Genomic DNA, 18,536 nt, shown 5'->3' with positions numbered 1-18,536 from the left:
GCACATCAAACACGTGACGTTGCTTGTGACGTCAGTGACGTACTTTTGGCGGGGAATTTGATTGTCTTTTTACTTATGAACGAAAAACAAGGCCAACAACGACGGAGGCAGAACGATGCTCGGATAAGGCAGAAAAATGGACACCGTAACTGTTCAGCCAACTTTACTTGACATGGATTTCTACTGTCAAGTTTTACGTTAACTGAAATGTTACGGCATCTTTAACCACCTTATCATAGCATCGTTCTGCCTCCGTCGTCGTTAGCCTAGTCTTTCGTCGCGCGTCATGTAAACGCATTCTGGGGCTTATTTCTTCGGGCACGTTTGTGAACAAGGGCCTTCAAGTGAATTCGGAGAGCACATGGATAGAACCACATGGCTTGAGGCATTTCACTAAGGGCATAAATGAGTGAAGCTGCGCTGCACAGAAAGCTAGGCTTTATTAATTCACGATTACTTACATAGACGTTTCACGACAATGAAATCTAAGTGTAGGAGAGCGACCACCGCTCATTCGTCACGGTCTTCATGAAATCCTCGTGATAACAAAATGACCTGAGCGTAGGTCTCCAAACGAGACGCGGTGAGATTATAAAAGGGTAAAAGATCTTGCTAACAAAGTATACATATCAGCTTCAAAGAACAACAAAAACAAACGAACGGAATAACTAACGCTAGCGCTAGAACGCCAACCTGTAAGAGCTTAGGTAAGCAATTCAAATTGGGATTGCTAGTATTTAGAAGTTAATGCGTCTGAGAAGTGAAAATATCTACGATATAGCTTCGCTCCAATAAATCTTGTCCTGTTCATGATTCCCATATTTTACTCGCGCTTCATTTGCCACTGAAAGGAGTCAATGTGAGGTTACAAATTTACAACTTAAGCATTTAACATGTTCATGAGAAAGATCCCATTGACAATAGGAACATCACTGTAATAACAGCTAAAGCACGTTCAGCGAACGTTGGTGCGGTAATACGACGCAGTAAGCAAAACACGCAGCAAGGGGAGCGGAACGGAAGGCTTTGAGCAATGTGACACGCTTCTTGGGGGCAATAAAATCTCACCTTCACCGCTCAATTAAAACATGCAGCGATACGCCGCTCATGCAGACGTGTATCCGTAAAACAAGCCACCACTTTTGCGACGTGCCTGGGAGGCCGAGCCGAGCCGCCGAGCTGTGACGCAGCATTGTCCCATCGTCCGGAAATGCGCACATGCAGCGGCAATCAGTTTCTCATCGAGCACAGACAGTCTTCGCCTTGCAGTAAAGCTCTACCAAAACCAGCAGAATGAAATACTGACTGTTTGTTACAGATAACCCACTCTGTACGCAGCACGCAACGATGAACGTTGAACCGGGGCCGACGACGCACCCATTCCGCGGATGAAAAAGGCTTTGGTCTGAACAGTCTGAACCATATCTGAGCTTTGGGCAACTACAACTACGCAGCGGATAATAAGTGGCCGAGAGAGGCCGTTAGAAACAAGTTAAAATATTATTAAAAACGTGACACGTTTTTTCTTACGCAAGAAACAAAAACTGCATTCATTCCTGAGCGCGAATATTATGTTTACTTTCTAGTTCTTTGGAGTTCTGGCAGATCTTATTTTCTGTGCGTTAGTAATTTGCCCCACAGTTCGCAGGAGCCCTCATCATCGAGTTGATGCCGCTGGCAGTAGGCAGCTGCACGCGTTTTCTTCCGAGTTGCGCGACCAGTTGTACATTGACCTTGACTTCGATGCAAAGAAAACAACGGATGAGCGTCCGCGAGAACATAGCGCAATTTCGGAATGCATGAAAAGAAGCGACAATGAATATGAGGACGTAAAGATCTGCTCCCATTGTAGACGCAGTGTGTACAGGTGTTTCTATGCAGCATTTCCGCATGGTGATAAAGAGAGTCTTCCACTGCCACATCGGTGTTATAAATTGTGGTTGAAGTTCGTTGCAAGCTACTGGCGAGACCCGCCCTGTTGCCTACAACAAATCCCGAGTCTACTGAGGATGTTCCTGATAAAAGCATATACAAATTAAAAAACAAAAGTTGGCTGTGGTTTAGCTCTTAACCCTAGTTGAATTGCGAAAGCAACGGCTGCATGGCTACGCTTGTGGCCAAATGAAGAGTTGGATGCATAAGTCCACTCACCGGTGTTAGATCATTTTTATGCCACAGCCGGTCGCACACAGACAGACAGAAAAACTTTAATAACGTAGAAATTCAGGGCTCGCAGGCCCCTGGGTCCCTGCACGACCTCACTGAAATTCAAGTTTTATGTCCCCCAGGGTCATAACACTGGCAGCGCAGCCGGTGGCGAGGGTCTGCATGGCCGGATCCTTTGAACGCAGCAGGGTCTCCCAATCCTTCCAGGACTTCAAGTGCTTTAGGCAACGCGGGGGAGTTCCCGCCGGGCAGAGGGAGAGGATGTGGAGGGAAGATGCAAAGGGTTCTGGGCACGGTGTAAGTATTCTTGCACCGTGGCTCCGGTCAAATGGTACAGGAAGGAGTGGGTAAGGAGGGATAGCAGTGGGAAAAGGTAAGGGCAGTAAGGGGTGAAGGAAGAGTGAGTGTTTTCAGTCTGCGCCATTGTGTTGTTTTATTACGATACCGTAGTAATATTGCGCCAGGTTTCGAGCCATCGCGTGGTCCCGGCGGATGCCACGCTTGACCTTGAACAGCCGAGGAGGAGGAGCAGAAGAAGAAGAAGAAAAAGATGAAGATGAAAAAGAAGGAAACGAAGAAGAAGAAGAGAAAGGAAAAGAAGAAGACTGGTAACTTACTGTTGTGTATAGAGGGCGCTATTTCATCACGAGCACAACCTACTGTCATCTGTATATAAACATTGTCATGAGAATAAACGGGGTCATTTGGTGGCACGCGCCGCCCCGAAATCTTGTCTTTCCTGGGCACCGACGCGCGGCGTCACCACATACTGGCGCAGTCGACAGGATCTGCGGCTTGACATTTGGCCATCTCGACTACAGGATTGCGGCTAGTCACGCGCGGGAGGCGTGTCAGGCGATGGATTCGATTGCGCTACCGCCAGTGGGCCTTTTCCTGGAAGTACCTGGACAACCGCCTGTACCATGGCACCAATGGAAGGAGGACTTCGAAAATTTTCTACAAGCAACCGGACTCGACGAGAAATCGCAGGTACGGAAGAGGGCCATTCTATTGCAATGCCTAGGCGTTGAAGGCCGTGGGGTTTTCCGCACGCTTACTCCGGGACCGGTCACGAGCAAAGCTTCTGCGGACGTTTACCAAGAAGCGCTCGCCTTGCTGGAACGCCATTTCACAAGCGCTGTGAATGTTCTTGTTGAGCGTCGCCGATTCACGCTGCGGCGACAACTTCCGGACGAACCGATACGGGACTACGTCACTGCTCTCCGGCAACTGGCGAAGAATTGCGATTTTGGTGATTTTCTTGAGACAGCTTTGCGTGATAAGGTTGTGGATGGCATTCAAAGTGTAGAACTGCGACAGAAGCTGTTACTGAAAGGGTCGACGCTTACGTTGGATCAGGCCGTTGACATCCTGCGGGCGTATGAAGAGGCGGTAAACGGTGCTCGACTGTATGAAGACAGTTACGACGCTTACCCGGTCCAGCGAGTGACGGAGGCAAGAGGTCAGCCGCTGAGGGGCGGTTCTTCGTCTGCCTCGGTGCGCAAGTGCTACCGATGCGGCTCAGCAGGACACTTAGCCAACTCGCGGGAATGTAAGGCGCGAGGGAAGCGTTGTGCAAGGTGCCACAAGATTGGGCATTTCCAAGTAGTGTGTGAAAGTTGCGGAGAAGCAGAAGTGCGCGCTATTCGAGATGAAGACTGCACGGAGGTGTTGGGCGTGCTGACAGTGACGCAGGTGAAACGGGGGATTTTGGCCGTTGATGTGTGCATCGAGGACGAATTAGTCCAGCTGCTGGTAGACACGGGCTCAGCTGTGTCCATTTTACCTCACCATCTATACCAAGAAAAGTTCGCCTGCCGGTTTGACTTGGGTCCCTACGTGGCGACGCTGCGGGACTTCTCTGGCCAAACAATTCCGGTCATGGGGTGTTTTGTGGCCAAGACTGTGTACGGGAGTGTATCTGCCAATGTTCGTTTTCACGTGGTTCCGCAGGGCATGGCATTGTTGGGTTTAGATGCAGTCAAGCAGCTGCGGTTGCGCATTGATGGAGCATCTTTGGCATGTTTGCAGACGGCTGTGAGCACCGAGTCGCTGCCCCCAGAATTATGTGAGTTTTCTTCCCTTTTCTCTGATAAATTGGGTTTGGCAAAAGACTTTGTGCATGAAGTGAAGCTGCGCGCCGATGTGAAGCCCGTGGCAGCGAAGGTTGGGCGCCTGCCCTTGGCACTCAGAGAACAACTGGAACAGGAAGGCATCATAGAGCGTGTAAACGCGTCACAGTGGGTGTCGCCGATAGTTGTAGTGAAGAAAAAGGATGGAAGGATCCGCCTCTGCGTAGATTTGCGGGAAGCAAACAAAGCAGTGGTGGCTGATGGATTTCCACTGCCTCGTACTGAGGAACTTTTGAACGAGCTGAATGGGGCAGCATGGTTTTCAAAATTAGACTTGGCATCCGCATACTACCAAGTGGAGCTGGCTGAAGGCAGTCGAGAAATAACGTTCGTGACGCATGAAGGGCTGTTCCGTTTCCGCAGAGTATGTTTTGGCCTCGCTTCGGCCCCTGCTGCATTTCAGCGGATGATGCAGGAGATATTGATGGGTTGTAATGGCGTTCTGTTCTATATTGATGACATCATTGTCTTCGGCAGGACAAAAGGGGAACACATCAACCACTTGCGTGAGGTATTGCGACGTATTGCTAAAGCCGGCTTGCAACTAAACAAGAAATGTGTGTTTGAAGTGCAAGAACTGTCATTTTTGGGCCACCATGTCAGTGCTGAAGGGCTCAGGCCCCTCAAGTCGAAAGTCGAGGCGATTCTTCACGCGCAGCCACCGACTGATGTGGTTGGTCTGCGTTCTTTTTTGGGACTTCTTGGCTATTATTCTCGCTTCATTCCACATTATGCAGAGGAAGTGGAGCCATTGCGGCGGCTTCTTCGCAAGGGCCAGGAGTTCTGCTGGGACCAGAGCGCGGAAGACAGTTTCTGCAAGGCCAAGTCTCTGCTGGCATCGTGCGGCGCTGTGGCCATGTTCGACAGCGCGCTACCGGTACAGGTGACTGCTGATGCTTCAGCCTACGGGTTAGGGGCTGTGTTGCAACAAGTTGTTGATGGGGAGTCACGCACGGTGGCATTCACGTCCAGGACCTTGTCACCACAAGAGCGCAAGTATTCTACCGGAGAACGGGAAGCATTAGCGTGCCTATGGGCTTGCGAGCATTGGCATGTGTATTTGTGGGGCCGAAAATTTATTTTAAGGACTGAACATCAGGCGCTAGTGACCTTGCTATCCAGCAATGACACAGGTCGGCGTCCCCTTCGAATTGAAAGGTGGTGTGCAAGACTCATGCAGTATAACTTCTCCGTACAGTACACAAAGGGAGAAACCAACGTGGTGGCTGATGCCCTATCCCGGTTGCCCGTGCCATCAATGGAAGGTGAGCCTTTGGAGGAGGTAGTTGCTGCAATATCAAGTGTCGTTATGAAGAATCAGCTACAGGAAGCAACACAGAATGACCCGCTGCTGCAACAAGTGATGCAGCATGTCGTATCTGGGTGGCCAGAAAAAAAGGAGCTCGTAGGAAAACTGTTGTTGTTCGCACGCATTCGAGATGAACTGTCTGTTGTGGAGGGGTTGTTGTTTCGTGCAGAGCGTATAGTGCCTCCAGCAGATCTAACATCCAAGTTTGTTGCACTTGCTCATGAATCTCATCCGGGCATTGTCAGAACAAAGCAACGGATACGAGAGTTGTACTGGTGGCCCAGGATGGATGACGATGTGGAAAATGCCATCAGGAACTGTGCAGTTTGTAAAGCCGCAGATAAGTCTGCAAAAACTATGACAGCACCATTGCAGCCAGTAGAATGGCCTGAGAAGCCATGGTATAAGTTAGGAATAGATATTGTGGGGCCAATGGAACGTGCACCGCCTGACTGCAGGTTTGCGGTAACAATCGTGGATTATCGCAGCAAGTGGCCTGAAGTGGTTTTTGTTTCATCTATGACCGCACAGTCAGTAGTCAAGGTCTTGCTTGAGCTTTTTGCACGGGAAGGGTACCCAGGAAGTGTGGTCACAGACAGTGGCCGTCAATTCATGTCCACATACTTTCAGGAATTTTTGAGGGCCAGGGGTATTGACCATTGTGTGACATCATTGTATTACCCTCAGTGCAATGGCCAGGTCGAAAGGTTTAATCGCGTTCTGAAGGAGTACCTGCAGACTGCGTCACTGGAGCGCAGGCCATTGAAGGAAGCCATCTTGGAGTACCTGAGTGTCTACAGGGCTACACCACACGCCACAACAGGGGTGTCTCCAGCATTCTTGCTACACGGAAGGAGACCTCGTACTCGCTTAGATGTGGTTGGCCTTCCAGGAGAAGGATTCTTCGATGAGTCAGTGGCGCACATGGCAGACTTACGACAGCGGGTCAAGAACCGGCAACAGCAAGTGAAAAGCTACACGGATGAGAAACGGGGTGCCAGAGATTCCACCATCAACGTGGGGGATTTTGTGAAGGTACGACGAGGTTTTGGCGTAAAAAGCGAGCAGAAGTTTTCCTTGCCCCTGGAGGTGAAGAAGCGTATAGGCAGGAATTCATTTTTGCTGGCAGATGGGAAGAAATGGAATGCGTCGAAGTTGTCAGTAGTTGCCCGGGGAGGTCAACAAGATGCACCGCTGTTGGTTGAGAAAGTGAAGGGGCATCGTGCTGTAGCAGTCGGGTTGGAGATGCATGTGCCTTACTTTGAGTCTCCTGCAGGCCTTGATACTCGGGACACGGCTTTGGCAACAGCAGACACTGCAACATCGGGTGATGATCGTCAGGAGTCTGTGCAGGATGCGGCAGAGGCAGACACACTGCATGAAGAACTTTCTCAGACTTCTGGTGCAGAGTGTGTTGTGCTTGTTGGGCAGCAAATGGAACATTCTCAACAGCAAGGAACCACTGGGCGGACGGAAAATGTGGCTGCAGGGGTGCCGCGTAGATCTCGGCGACAACGGACAGCGCCCACGTGGTACCGGGATTACGTAACCTAAATATACTAGTTAGTGTTCTGGTTTGTTTCGTTTTTGCCTGCTTGCAGCAATCTTGAGTTTTAGCATGCATTTTTGTTGTTTATCTAAGGGGGGAAAGATGTTGTGTATAGAGGGCGCTATTTCATCACGAGCACAACCTGCTGTCATCTGTATATAAACATTGTCATGAGAATAAACGGGGTCATTTGGTGGCACGCGCCGCCCCGAAATATTGTCTTTCCTGGGCACCGACGCGCGGCGTCACCACACTTACGCTCTCGCGACATACTCTTATGTAGCACATTACACTGATAGGCCGTGATAGGGAAATAATGTAGCAGAAAAAAGAAGCTTCCGCCGTTGCTATCGCAATTCAACTAGGGTTAGCCAGAGTTAAACCACAAATAATTTTTATTTTTTTAGGGAGGGGTGAGGGTGTGGGGTTGAGCTGGCGTGAGGCTCTGTAGGCCTGCGTCAGCTCACTTAACGAGTACATGCATTCCTTCATAAATCCCGGTTTAGAGGCCATCTGAGCCCGGTTTAAAGAACCTCGAGCTAAAAGGTTGGCAGCCTCGTTTCCGGGATTCCCGGAGTGCGCAGGCACCCATATCAGCTCCACGTGGCGGGGCGGGGGCGCATCTGGCCGCCCAATATGCTAAAATCAGGAACATGTGCATCGGCCTCGTTCAAATTTTAGAATAGCTGTTCTTGAATCTGTTAAAATATACTGGGCTTCTGAGCGGCTTATGGCTAATACAATGGCAGCTTCCTCTGCAGCTTCTGGGGAGGTGTCTGCGGGGGGGAGAGGTAATGTAATGAGAGGGGATGAGGAGGAATCCGCCAGGGCTGCAGTCGCTTCATTACCCGTGCATGCAGCATCCGACTCACCGTCGTAATATCGATGGAGGCGCCTTTGCACGGGCTCTGCGGCACTGATCATGGTAGGATGGATGCATATTTTTCGGGGGTGGCTTGATGAGTAGTTCTCGGTGAATGTGTCGAGGCATGGAGAGAAGGATTGGATCGTTAGCCGGTATCCTGATTCCAAGGGAGTCTAGGATATACCATCTAGTGTATGTTTGCATGAGTCTGAAGTATTGGGCCTGTCGGTGGGCCTCCACGAGCCCCCAAGACGTGTTGTGTAGACCCAGGCCTAGCAATCTGTATGATCTGTCTGTGGGTGTGTTGAGGGGCAAGTGAAGTATGACCTTGTATGCCTTGAGGATCAAGGCATCCAAAGCGTTTATGTCATGTTTGGACAGCTGTAGGTGTCCGGTTCTAGGGGTTAAGACTGGATTTATTGCTTCAAACGAAAAACACGCCAGTATCGCAAAACGTCACTCCCACACTCATAAATCCGCTCCGCTGACCAACGGCTCAGTTCAAACACCGCACCACACCGCACCACAGATCACACACGCTACTTCCGTTGCATGGAGGACGCCATCTTCCCTCCTCCCTGCGCACACCTAGCCTGGACCCCAAACCACCACCTCGCTATTCTCTAACGACCGCGTCGCGGCGCTAGTTTACTTGCTGTGCCCTTGGTGGCATTGCTGAGGGTGTGGCAGTCACGGAGGACCATGTCCCCGACTTCAAACTCGTAGGGCTAGCGTCGTTTGTTGTACTGTCTCTTGCACTTCCTTCATCTTCTTCTGGTGATCCCGAGCGAACTCCAGAGCATCTTGAAGGTTTTTTTTGACATTTCTGCATTACTAGCGTGCAATCGCTATCTTCATTCATATCAGAAGTAGATCATTTAACAAATTCATGATAGCGCTGCAAGAGCCGTACCTGCTACCTGTTGATAGTAATACGGTAACGTGTACAATTTTGTGATTTACGGGATGTAGACTGCATTGTGAAGTTTTTTTTTATTGCTGATCATTTTGCTCTGTATGTGATTTTAGCCCATGTAATGTTCCCTCTTTTCGCGTACGTGTACTTTTATGTCCTGTTGTGCTGCCCGTGAAAGATATGTACATATGTTCTACTCAAAGTGTACTAAAAGCCCCCTGCTGTGGTCTTGGAAGAAGACCGGCAGTATTGTAAATAAATAAAAAAATATTCGTGGGTGGATGGTCCCCGACTTCCGGGAGGGGACAACAATACCCATGGGGTGCGTAGCTCTCTTCCGAAGCAGAGGTAAGCTGGTGTGTACCCTGTGACTACCTTTTCTGAAGCGCGCATGACGAAGGCGATCTCCGGGAGAAGTCTGTCCTTATTGCGGTGGTTATCGCAGTATGCCATGATGCCCTGCTTCACAACAGCATTGTGCCTCTCCCTCGCTGCCCCGAGAAGTTTGAGTGGCGCCCTCTGGCGGTCAGCCCGACGTGACGTCACGGCAAGGACTGCCTGCGCCGATCGCTCTGGCTTCTCCGGGTTGCCGCGTAGCTTCGAGTCTGCGGCCTCGGTTGTTCACATAACAAAGCGTTATGAACAACGCAGACAGCACCGATCGAGTGTCAGGGAAAAAAAGTATTTAATAATGATTCCTCTTGCTTTCAAAACACGAAACATGGGCTCGTCGCGGTGAGCGCAAGTCTCGCGACTGCCCGAGCGCTCGCCGCGACGGGCGCAGCTGGTGCCATCGCCGCGGCAGGAGCATTTCGTGCGTCGTCCCTTAAAACTGATGATGTGCGTGGAGTCACTATCTTCATGATTGTATTACGAATGTAATACAACCATGAAGATAGGTCTATATGCCTGCGACGCGATAAATTTGTACCGTTTTGCTGTGGACGTTGCTTAGAGCGCGCATTATGGACTGCGCGCTGTGAAATTAGTGCACGGATATTTATTTAAAAGAGGCTACAGATTAAAACTTTACTAGAATCATCTTACTTGTCGAGCATTTTTGAAAAGCAATTACGCATGATTTGCCAAGAGCAACGCGCATTTTGATGGCCAGAAAAATGAGTTATTAACCGTGTCTTCGTAAACATTTCCGTCATTCCGTTCGCCTCTGCCTATTGCGCCGCAGCCGTGCGCGCATGGGATGTCTTGGGGGCACTGCTAATTTGCAAATTTCTTTCCAGTCTCCCTTTCACCGAGGAGCATAAATTCCTATGTGGACAAAGCGTGCGAAACAAGTCGCTGCCTTAATGAAGAAAAGAAACCACTTTCATCAATGATCTTTGCAACCGTTATTAGCTGTTTTTGCTTGAAGATGTCATTCGCACTGAGCTGAATCCCTGCGTCCTTGAAAAGCTTCTGAACCTTCACGGTAACTCCTGAAAAGAGAAAAGCGCAAACTCTGTCAAAAAAAAAAAAAAAAAAACAGTTGCAGGTGAAACAGGCAAACAGTGTATAAAACTGTATTACATACCTTCAGAACTTCCTGTGCTTTGGTTAGCGCTGTGTGTTGGTCCTTGAGAAAAAAAAACGACAGAATTATTATGCCATCTAAACCACTCTTTACAGATACAGAGATATCACTAAATTTCCGTCACGCATTGAAAACTTTTTCGTTTTGTTAAATACTACAAACAGCTCATTGAATCCATATGTGAAGAGGATGAAAAATGGGTCTTGTTTAAACAGGCCAGTCCTTCTCTGTTCTTAGGGTAACATTATGCTTAGAGTGATAAGGTTGAAATGCAGTATTTTCATGTACATTTGGTGACGTGGCTAGATAAAAGAAAATTCCTCGTGTATCTACGAATGACTTGCGGTTTTATTACTTCATTTTTATGTTGTAACAAGCTCTCCACTCGAATTTACTGCAGTAATATAGAGATTGTTTAAGGTATTAATTGTTTGTTTTGATCGATAGTAGTGCTGAGGAAGCAAAAGCCGATAATTTATCACGAATATAGCTTACTCATGTATTTCAGTTTCATGGTCAGAACTAAAGACAATGCGGGATATATAAATGTTGTTCTTTTTCCTGAATGCTTGATAAAAATCATTCACGTCAATGTGAATCATCACAAAGGAATAGTGGCCGCATAGCGTATCCATAGGTAGACATACCGTCTCAATCTATAACTTCCACCTCCTCTTCTAGTTGTGCAGCATCGTCCATTGGAACGGCGCTCGAATTTTCACTACTGTCCCCATTCTTGTGTGTTGTCAAAGCCTCTACGTGTGCGCAGAACTGGTACGACTTTGCGGGAACGCCTCTTTCACCTCGAATCAGATAGAGAGATTCAGGCTACAACCTCAAAAAACACTGAAACAAGGCCTTAACGAAGTTTGGGCATTACCTTAGAAAAGCGCAGAGCAGCTGCACATCACGTGCACTTTAAAGCCACGCTTGTTGCATAGCACACAAATCTGAGACGTAGCTAAGGCAGGGCTTCACGGAGCCCGAAAAAAAAAAAAATCCCTATCACAACCGTTACTGAAGTGCTGTTTTTAGGGACGCGTTGCATTGAATCTGCGCCTCATATCTTGGAAAACTTGGAAAATATCAGCATTCAAACAAAAAGACCAGCACAGCTGTGCGGACTGGGTCAAATTTCGCGGCATGAATGCACACGAGAACACCACTGCCGTGAGACACATTTTAAACAAAAACTTAAGCAGGGTCACAGTTGATTCAGCTTGGACATTCCGCTACTGAGCAAAATGTCTGAGCACTCACTGACACAAAGATCGAGGAAACGAAAGTTTGAGCAATGGCTGATTTACTTACGCCGCCGCTTCGTCGATCCCGGGAGCGATCGCCTTGCATCGCTAGGACGCACGGGAATGTTGACGGATGGAACAGCGTCTGGCAATAGTTTTGTTCTTGTACACTAATAATTAAAAAAAAAAGACTAGTTGACAAACAGCCCGTAAAAGCGTCGCTACACGTACGGCTTACCTAGTATCTTGTACACCGGCTACACAGTCTTCCTTTTTGAAGTGCTTACTTCACACTAGTGGCAATGCCGACGGTTGCTTCCCCATTCTTAACTTTATCAATCTAACCTCCTTCATTTTGAACAACTTTGGGTAAAGTGGAAGCTTACACCGGCTTTCTTCAGTGATTTTCACTGCGCACTGAGCAATAAGTTACCATCATGATTATTCGTGAGCGAATACGAACGAAAGGAGCCGGCATCGGCCGGGAGGAGCAGCAGCCCGGCATAGCCCGGCTGGCGGAGTCCTTGCCGTGACGTCAGACTGCGGCGATCGCAGCGGCGCCAGTGTTCGCTCTCGGGGCTAATACGTCTATACGGGACTGTATGGCGATTAGTGATGCCTCAGTGGCGCATCACTTGCTTCCACATCTTGCTAACGAATGACTTGCCATTGTCGCTGGAGATGCTGTGTGGGACCCCATGTCTGCAGAAAACTTCAATAAGTTTGTCGACTATGGCTTGTGAGGTTTGAGCACGAAGGGGGAACAAATTTGACCAGCACAACGAGGATAAACCTGTGGCGGCGAGGTGTGATGGGAAGAGGTCCAATGATGTCCAATTCTTGTGTGGGTCCTGTTGCCCATGAGCTGCACATCAGACTCTTCGGCTTCTGTCGTCGTGGCTTTAGTCTCTGTCATGACTGACAGGCACGGACATACCGGCGAACATCCGCCCGAATTCCAAGCCAAAGTATTGCTCACAGATGCGTGTGTAGGTTTTCAAGTAGCCTGTATGGCCGCTGAGAGGATGTTCATGTCCCAAACGCAAGGCCTCTGTTTGGAGCTGCTGAGGGATCCACAGTGCCCTCACATTGCCACCAACATACCCAAGGGCACCGTGTGCGTCAACCTCACTTTCGCCTGCTAGGTCTTTTAGTACTAAATTAGCCGTTTTGTTGCCCTTGGGGAGGCAGTTTCTGTCAATGTAGCCGAAGATGTCCCTCAGCAGTTTGTCCTTCATCTGTTCTGCTGCCATTGCCTGAAGGTCAGAAAAGTTGCTACAGCAGACTGTGTAGATCAAATTAGGGACAGGTATGTGATAGCATCGCCAGAAAACTATCCACCAAACACGTATGTCAGCTTCTCCGACATCTCACTGACCCTACAGGCACCAAGCCCACAACACAACACCAAGTGACACGCCTCCATACATAAACATATTGAAGGTCCCGACACCCTCTTAGACACACTTCAAAACACATACACCTCTCCGGAAGCCCCAACACCTTTAACCCCTTGACAGCCCAATTCGACACTGGACACGAAGTTCACGGAGACGGTAGTCAGAGCAGCCCTCCTTAATTAGTATTCGAACAAACTCCACACCTGGTCTGGACCAAATCACTAACACCATGCTCCGTAATCTGGAAGACCAGGCGATCACCAAAATTACGGCATACTTTAACCAGTGCTGGAAGGGAAGGTGTCCTCCCGCAGTCCTGGCGTCATGCGAAGGTTATATTTATACCCAAACCTAACGAATTACTTACATTCAAAAACCTGCGCCCGATTTCGCTAACCTCGTGCCTCGGGAAGCTCTTCGAGCATGTTGTGTTAGCGAGGCTTACAACACATATGGCAGACAACAATCTATATCCGCACAGCATGGTGGGATTCCGACCCCATCTATCCTCACAGGACGCCATGCTGCAACTCACCCACGACATTTTTGACCCACTACTTCCTTGTCACACCAAGGCAGTCTTAGCTTTGGATCTTTCCAAAGCTTTTGATCGCATCGAAAATCAGGTAATAATGACTGCCCTATCCACACTAATGTAGGTGCGCGAACGTACACCTACATTCGAGCGTTCCTCGCTGAGCGCACGGCGGAGATACACTTCGGCCCTCTTTCTTCCTCCTCCTACACGCTTCAGAGTGCCGGCGCCCCGCAAGGGTCCGTATACTCTCCCCCTTCTTGTTTAACGTCATCCAAATCCCCCTCGCCCGAAAACTGTCAGACATTCCCCATCTGAAACACACCCTCTATGCCGACATGACATCACGCTGTGGACCACTCACGGCAGTAACGGCGGTATGGAATACACTTTACAGAAAGCAGCCACCGGGACCGAAAATTAAGCAAGGAGCATTGGACTGCCCTGCTCCCCAGATAACCGAACTGCTGCTCATCCGCCCCAAGAACCGCCATTCCCTGCTCCCCTATTACTGTTGAACTGAATAGGAACCCAGTACCGGAGGTTGAAACCCTCCGCGTATTGGGCCTAGACATCCAGAGCAATGATAAAAGCACCACCAGCCTAAAAAAAAGAAAAACTCAGATCGGTTGCAGGCGCGATATCGTACCTCATCCGCAGTGTTTCGGGCCACCATAGGAGCATGAAGAAGCGAGCGACCTTTGTCGCCTCATCCATGTCTTCATCCTCAGCCGTGTGCTTTACACTACTCCGTACCTATGTGAGGTGTCTGGTGGTTACGAGGGTAGCGAGGCGGTGTTTTGGGGCCGAGGCTAGGTGTGCGCGGGGAGGAAGATGGCGTCGGGACAACGGAAGAAGCGTGTGTAATCTGTGGTGCGGTGTGGTGCGGTGTTTGAACTGAGCCATTGGTCAACGGAGCGGACTTAGGGACTTATGGAGCGGAGTGCGGGACTGACGTTTTGCGGCACGGAAGTGTTTTTCGTTTGAAGCAATAAACCCAGTTTTAAGCCCTAGAACCTGACAAAATTGGGGGCTCGTCCTAAGCGTCAACATGGACACCGGTGCGGAACAAGGCGACGAGTAGCCGCGTCCAGTCGTGGCTCACTGTGTAATTCAGGACCTGCTGTCGCAGACCGACGGTTTGACTCTGGCACGGGAGGGAATTGCAGAGGAGGTTCCTCTCCAGACACCGGTGGACTCGGGCCTGGTAGGCCAGGCCGCAGAGCTAGGCCTACATCCGACCGAGGCCGCGGCACTGACCGAGGCGGCAGCGGTGCCGCCCGCGCCTTGGAGATCAAGCAGCGCGTACTCGGAGGTGCCAAAGGTTTCGGGCTACGAAGACCGCCAAACGCCGGATAAATGCTTGTAGTGGTTAAGGGAGTTTTGTGACATCTCGGGTATCACAGCGCCTGTGCCAAGTGGTTTCAGCGGCCTTGGAAGGCAGTCGAAAACTGTGGCTGCGCTTCACAGGCAAGTTTGATACTCGGACAGCGTTCGTGCAGCTATTTCAGACTGAGTTTGTGTCCGTCGACTATAAAGAGCGCTCGAAAAATGAGCTGCAGCGGCGCACGCAGCAGCTGCAGGAGAATCTCCGCCACTTCATTCACGTGATAGCGGAATATTATGAGAGAATTGGTGAGCCGGTATCTGAAGATGAAAAAGTTCATACATTCAGGAAACTCATGCACCCACACTTCCAACTACTAGCGGAAAACAGGCAGTTTAAGGATCTGCGCGATATAGCGAAAGGCGGTGGGAACATTGATGGAGAAGACGTGGAGCTGCCTCAACTACGTGTCACCCCCTCCTCGAAGTAACTAAGTGGCCCGAGATCTAGCCTTTGTCGACCACGTTGCAGAAGCTCAAGGATGTGGACAAAGCAACCAGAGCTCTTTAAATGTCCCTGCGTATGAGTGGGCTTTGCTCCCATCAGCTTTGCAAACTACCCATTTCGCAAGCATGCCTGCGCCAAGTGACTGCTGGCCGGGGACAGTGGATAATGGAAGTGGCAAAATCGACGTTACAAATTCGGCCATATTGCCTCCCAGCAGTATGCGGCGGCATCCACTAAGTAGCGCCCCCGAGGCACCTCGACAGGACTCGTCTGCCATCGTTGGAGCTGCAGGCCACTTTGCTAGACATTGTGCTACGAGGCAGTCAAGAGGACAGCCCCGTTGCTTTCGGTGCAACAGGGCTGGGCATACTAAAGCCAACTGGCCGGGGAACGCTCTGTTGTAGGTGCTTCTGCAGCCGGCACCTACGCCGCAACGCTGCAAGTGGCAGCGACGGCTGGAAGGAAAGCCCCCGCCTGAAATAGCGGTTGGCGATCGTGTATTCTTAGCACTCCTGGATACCGGATCAAGTGTAAGCCTTTTTGATGACTCTGCTATGGCAGCAGCAGAGTTGGTAGGTGCCATTCCTAGAGAAAATATCATTCCCTCCATCTAGCGACAGGGTGGACTGGCACAACTCGGTCGGTGCGATGCAGGATTCGTTGGGCAGGGGCCAGTCGCAAGCAACGCTTCTTGCACATGCCGGGACTGTGTAGGGATGTGGTTCTAGGAAGAGACTTACTTGTAGCATCAGACATGTGTATCCATATGGGCCGTGGTTGGTGGACAGTTGGCACAGACGCGTATTCTCTCGTCAAGTTCGTGCGTCCGCAAGTGGTAGGCCTACACAATCTGCACTGACCGATGATGTGTATGCCCACACCTTCTTTCAAGAGCCAGTGCCACAGCACACCGAAAGCAGAGTAAGCAGCCAGCCTGAGGACTTGGACAGGCGTGTGTTAACAGTGCTGGATGATTTTAGGCCGTCTTTAGTGCAAAGCCGGGACTCACCACCCTAGTGGAGCTTAAGATTGTCACGGAAGACAACGTACCAACACGTTGCACGCTTCGCCCAGTGAATGCCAAGAAAAGAGAGGTTATCTATCAGTGCCTTCAAGAGCTGCTCAACGAGGGACTTATAGAACCGAGTACAAGCCCTTGGACGAGTGCACCTGTCTTTGTCCAAGAAACTTCAGGCTGAAGTTTCTTGGACATATTATCTCCCCTGGCAACTGCTGCTCCGGCCCAGGAAAAGTACAGGTAATGCAGAGATCTCCCCCATCCGCAGAACACTAAGGATTTACAAGCTTTCCTTGGACTGACAGGGTATTACCGTATGTTCTGTCGAATTTCTCTGTCCCAGCCAAGCCCTTAACATCACTTATCCGGAAGGATATGCCATGGAGCTGGGGCCCGCACCAGGAAGCTGCTTTCACCATTCTTAAGCACCAGCTTTCTGTGGGAGAAGTACTCAGCTTGCCTGACCTCGATCGCCCTTTTATCATTGAGACTGATGCTAGTGGAGTTGGCATTGCAGCTATCCTGCTTCAAGGAGCCAACGGAGTTCTGCGTCCAGTATCGTTCATCAGCTGGGCGTTATCTGCTGCTGAAAAGAAGTATACTGTGCAGGAATGGGAGTGCCTGGCTGTAGTGTGGGCCCTCGGCAAATTTCGACCCTACGTTTAATTTACAGAGTTCGATGTTCATTGTGACCATGCTTCACTCGCATGAATGTTCCGCACCGAGCAAGTATGAAGCAGAGTAAGATGATGGGTTCTTCAGCTCCATGGGTTTCAACTGCGCTATTAAACATTAGAAAGGCAAATTTAACATCCCAGCAGGTGCGTTAAGCCGTTTTTTTCTGAAACAGAAGCTCATCACATATTGCCATCAGTGGCTGAGGAGCTCTTCCCCATGGTAGTGGCAGAGCCCGACAGTTTTATTGATTTTGAAGAGACAGTTCTACACGATATTGTTCTATTTGTGTCTGAAGTGCGGCCAGCCGCTTTTTAAGTCGTCTGTATAGTTTATTGTTTTTCCAGCGTCCCAGGATGCTATGATAAGCCTCTCGATGTGGGCTAGGCGTGAGTCAAGGGTAGGAGTTTCGCAGAACACACATTTCCAAAGGGGTTGTTTATGAAGCGGCGGTGAAACTCTCGCGTGGCCGACTCGTTCTCGCCAACTCTTTGTGCAGAGCCTGCGCGCCGACCATCTTCTACGTCTCTAGGCCCCGCCGAGGTGGCGCAGTGGTTAAGGCGCTCGACTACTGTTCCCAAGGACGAAAAGCAAGGCGCCCGTGTTCTGTGCGATGTCAGTGCGCGTTAAAGAACTCCAGGTGGCCTAAATTTCCGTAGTCCTCCACTACGGCGTCTCTCATAGCCTGAGTCGCTTTGGGACGTTAAACTCGACAAACCAAGCCAATCAACGATTAAACCGGCTAAAGCCCTCTTCCTCCTTTTCTCAAGATGTGCAGCGCACTCCTCATCCGTTTCTTCTGCCGCCGTCTCCTCATAGTTTTGTTGCGCCTGCCATTTGTGGCTACGGCATACGAGTGTGGAGCAAAAGCTTTGGCTGCGGGTGACCGAGCGTTGCATCAAATACAACCAGCGTTCCGTTGAATGCATCAAATTTTACAGGCGTTTTAGGCGGTCGTGGTAAAGGAGTTTATTGCAACTAAATATGGGGACAATTAAGCTCCGCCTTTAAGGGTCTGACGCGATAGCGTAGGATACCATCCCACATATAAAGCCCCGCCGTATGAACCAAGCCATACGAACGTGCCTTAAGGCAACCTGCAGTGGCAAGGCGGCGCTAGTGGAGCGCATTGTGCAGCGCCGCCAGCGGCGGCGCCGAGTTATTTGAAGCGGCCGGCGCGGTCAGGTTGCATTCGCGTAGTACGGCGGCGAGCATGTCGGCTCTCACTTTCTGCGGATGTAAGGCAACCGAATCTTGAAAGCTACTTCTGAACGACAATACTGGCGGAAGGACACTGCCTGTTCGGGAATGGTCATGTTTAGAACGTGAAGTGTGCGCCGCTCGCGACGGAACAACCACGCG

General features: G+C 50.0%; 1 long non-coding RNA gene across 1 annotated transcript; it reads right to left on the bottom strand.

The window, feature by feature from the left end:
• Nucleotides 1–10,287: 10,287 nt before the first annotated feature.
• Nucleotides 10,288–12,201, bottom strand: LOC146186582 (uncharacterized). The gene is made up of 4 exons (XR_014707863.1): nt 11,951–12,201; nt 11,780–11,882; nt 10,469–10,510; nt 10,288–10,373 (listed from the first exon to the last, which is right to left on the bottom strand). It is a non-coding gene; the product is annotated as an uncharacterized LOC146186582 (long non-coding RNA).
• Nucleotides 12,202–18,536: the final 6,335 nt, after the last annotated feature.

Source organism: Amblyomma maculatum, chromosome 6 (assembly GCF_055883805.1).
Source record: "Amblyomma maculatum isolate TAMU_Amacu chromosome 6, ASM5588380v1, whole genome shotgun sequence".
NCBI classification, from domain to species: Eukaryota; Metazoa; Arthropoda; class Arachnida; order Ixodida; family Ixodidae; genus Amblyomma; species Amblyomma maculatum.
Note: the sequence above shows the minus strand (reverse complement) of the source record. Positions and strands in the feature narration are given on the sequence as shown.